Raw genomic sequence first — 4,455 nt, forward strand, 5'->3', positions numbered from 1 at the left:
GATCAGTGACTACAGGTGACATCTTCTCTATAGTGAGGAGAAAACAATGATATCAGTGACTACAGTTGACGTCTTCTCTATAGTGAGGAGAATACACAATGATATCAGTGACTACAGGTGACGTCTTCTCTATAGTGAGGAGAATACACAATGATATCAGTGACTACAGGTGACGTCTTCTCTATAGTGAGGAGAATACACAATGATATCAGTGACTACAGGTGACGTCTTCTCTATAGTGAGGAGAATACACAATGATATCAGTGGACTACAGGTGACGTCTTCTCTATAGTGAGGAGAATACACAATGATATCAGTGACTACAGGTGACGTCTTCTCTATAGTGAGGAGAATACACAATGATATCAGTGACTACAGGTGACGTCTTCTCTATAGTCTTTCCTTATCTAATTCAGATGGAACATACCACCGGGTCCAGCTAAATGTTCTCTCTGCAGAATGTGACGCCCAGATGTCTCCTCACTATGTCAGCGCATTCTGATCCTCTATATGAAAATAATAATAATTATTATAAACCTGCCAGACACTGTATCCTCTAAATATAATAAACTAGTATACACTAGGGCTGCACGATATATCGCAAAAACAATCGAATCGCAATTTTTGCCATATATCGATATGGCCCCCGGGAAAAATTTGCGATTATCTGCTCGGGCAGATCCCGTGTGCGGCTGCAGTGCGGGCCGGCCAAGGCAGATAAAAACAAAATTTAAATATTAAAAGTCTGTGTTTCCAACCGGGGTGCATCCAGCTGTTATGAAACTACAACTCCCAGCATGCCCGGACAGCCAAAAGCTGTCCGGGCATGCTGGGAGTTGTAGTTTCCCAACAGCTGTAGGCACCCTGGTAGAGAAACACTGATCTAAGTAAAGGGCGCAGGGATAAAAAATAATTAAAACATTATGCTCACCTCTTCCCGGTCCCTGCATCTGTACACCTCCGTGCGGTCCCGGTGTCTCTATACAAGCTGTAGGACCTTTACCTTTAGCCAGTCACTGGCCGCAGCGGTGTCACATGTCAAGCCAGTGATTGGCTAAAAGGTAAAAGTCCTCAAAGGTCTGCAAACACACACAAACCTAGGGGAATATGTGACAAGGGGTGGAGGGGGCAGAATGTGACAAGAGGGGGAATATGTACAAGGGGGGGGGGGGGATATGTAACAAGGGGGGGGGGAATATGTAACAAGGGGGGGGGGGAATATGTAACAAGGGGGGGGGAATATGTAACAAGGGGGGGGGGAATATGTAACAAGGGGGGGGGGGAATATGTAACAAGGGGGGGGGGAATATGTAACAAGGGGGGGGAATATGTAACAAGGGGGCGGGGAATATGTAACAAGGGGGGGGCAGGGGGAATATGTGACAAGGGGGAGGTGGGAATATGTGACAAGGGGGGGAGGGGGAATATGTGACAAGGGGGGAGGGGGAATATGTGAAAAGGGGGAGGGGGAATATGTGACAAGGGGGGGGAGGGGGAATATGTGACAAGGGGGAGCAGAATGTGACAAGAGGGGCAGAATGTGACAAGAGGGGGGGGAGATGTGAGATGTGAAATGGGCGGTGAGGGCATAAAATGGGTGAATAGTTGTAAAATTGAGGAGATTGGACATGACATAAGGGGATTTCACTATTTATTTATTACATTGCATCACATATCGAAATCACAATATTTAGGCCCAAAATCGCAATCGCACATTTTTCTCATATCGTGCAGCCCTAGTATACACTACACTCTATGAATATAAACCTCGCACACCGTGCCCCTCAGCAGTAGCACCCCCATCATTCACCAGCTGATGCTATTACCACAGAACAGGGGGGTAGGGGGAATGGGGGGGGGGGGCGAGGGTTGCCCTGGCAACACCCCCCAGCAGTAGCACCCCATCATCCACCAACACCCCCCCATTCCCCCTTATGGTAATAGAATCAGCTTCTGGATTATGGGGGTGCTACTGCTGGGGGGAGGGTGCTGGTGGATGATGGGGGTGTTACTGCTGGGGGGAGGGTGCTGGTGGATGATGGGGGTGTTACTGCTGGGGGGTGCTACTGCTGGGGGGGGGTGCTGGTTGATGGATAGGAGTGCTACTGCTGGGGGGAGGGGGGGCGGGTGCTGGTGCATGATGGTGGTGCTACTAATGGGAGGGGTGCTGGTGGATGATGGGGTGCAGCCTCATCATCCACCAGCAACACCTCCCCCCCCCCAGAAATAGCACCCCCCATCATAAACCAGCACCCCCCCACCCAGCTGGATGATGGTGATGCTACTGCTGGGGGGTGCTGGTGGATGATGGGGGTGCAGCCTCCCTCATCCACCAGCGACACCCCCCCCCCCCCCAGAAATAGCACCCCCCATCATCCACCAGCACCCCCCCCCCCCTTCTGGATGATGGTGGTGCTACTGCTGGGGGAGGGGGGGGTGCTGGTGTATGATGGGGTGCAGCCTCATCATCCACCAGCAACACCTCCCCCCCCAGAAATAGCACCCCCATCATAAACCAGCACCCCCCACCCCGGCTGGATGATGGTGATGCTACTGCTGGGGGGGTGCTGGTGGATGATGGGGTGCAGCCTCCTCATCCACCAGCGACACCTCCCCCCCCCAGAAATAGCACCCCCATCATCCACCAGCAATAGCACCCCCATCATCCACCAGCACCCCCCCCCCCTTCTGGATGATGGTGGTGCTACTGCTGGGGGGTGGGGGTGCTGGTGTGTATGATGGGGTGCCAGCCTCATTATCCACCAGCAACACCTCCCCCCCCCCCCCCAGAAATAGCACCCCCATCATAAACCAGCACCCCCCCACCCAGCTGGATGATGGTGATGCTACTTGCTGGGGGGTCCTGGTGGATGATGGTGTGCAGCCTCCCCCCCCCCAGAAATAGCACCCCCATCATCCACCAGCACCCCCCCCCCTGCTGGATGATGGTGTGGTGCTACTGCTGGGGGGGTGCTGGTGGATGATGGGGGGTGCTATTTATGGGGGGGGGGGGGGAGGTGTTGCTGGTGGATGAGGAGGCTGCACCCCATCATCCACCAGCACACCCCCAGCAGTAGCACCACCATCATCCAGCAGGGGGGGGGGTGTGCTGGTGGATGATGGGGGGTGCTACTGCTGGGGGGGTGCTGGTGGGATGATGGGGTGCAGCCTCCTCATCCACCAGCAACACCCTCCCCCCCCCCTAGAAATAGCACCCCCCATCATCCACCAGCACACCACCCAACCCAGCTGGATGATGGGGGTGCAGAATCATAATCCACTAGCAACAACCACCCCCCCCCCTCCCCAGAACTCCCACAGCACCCCTTTTTTCTCTGTACCTGGCTGGCTCGGCTGCTCCAACTGTCCCCGGGCTCACTAGTGTGGGCCTGATCAGTGCGGACGGCGCGTGATGTTAGCGCCGTCCACCTAGCTCCGCCCGCCGACGTGTTGCCGGAGCTTACGGGGGGGGGGGGGTCAGCGCTGAGGACCGGGGGGTGGGGTTGGTTTGGGGGTGCTGTCAGCGCTGCGGACCGGGTGAGGGGGTGGGTGCTAGCTGTCAGCGCCAACTGAGGACCGGGGGGGAGGGTTGGGGGGTGCTGTCAGCGGTCACTGAGGACCGGGGGGGCGGGGGGCAGGGCGCTGTCAGCGGTAACTGAGGACGGGGGGAGGGGGTGTTGGGTTGTTGGTGCTGGCAGAGAGTGGTGGTCACCCCCATCAGCCTGGTGTCACCCCGATGCGGGTCCGCACCCCCCGCACCCCGGTCACAACACCACTGGATATGTACACAGTGATCTCACCAGCAGAATAGTGAGTACAGCTCTGGAGTATAATACAGGATATAACTCAGGATCAGTACAGGATAAGTAATGTATGTACACAGTGATCTCACCAGCAGAATAGTGAGTACAGCTCTTGGAGTATAATACAGGATATAACTCAGGGATCAGTACAGGATAAGTAATGTAATGTATGTACACTAGTGACCTCACCAGCAGAATAGTGAGTACAGCTCTGGGGTATAACACAGGATATAACTCAGGATCAGTACAGGATAAGTAATGTAATGTATGTACACAGAGATCTCACCAGCAGAATAGTGAGTACAGCTCTGGAGTATAATACAGGATATAACTCAGGATGAGTACAGGATAAGTAATGTAATGTATGTACACAGTGACCTCACCAGCAGAATAGTGAGTACAGCTCTGGAGTATAATACAGGATATAACTCAGGATCAGTACAGGATAAGTAATGTAATGTATGTTACACAGTGACCTCCCCCAGCAGAATAGTGAGTACAGCTCTGGAGTATAATACAGGATATAGCTCAGGATCAGTACAGGATTAAGTAATGTAATGTATGTACACAGAGATCTCACCAGCAGAATAGTGAGTGCAGCTCTGGAGTATAATACAGGATATAACTCAGGATCAGTACAGGATAAGTAATG

This window comes from Hyla sarda, chromosome 9 (assembly GCF_029499605.1).
Source record: "Hyla sarda isolate aHylSar1 chromosome 9, aHylSar1.hap1, whole genome shotgun sequence".
Lineage (NCBI taxonomy): Eukaryota > Metazoa > Chordata > Amphibia > Anura > Hylidae > Hyla > Hyla sarda.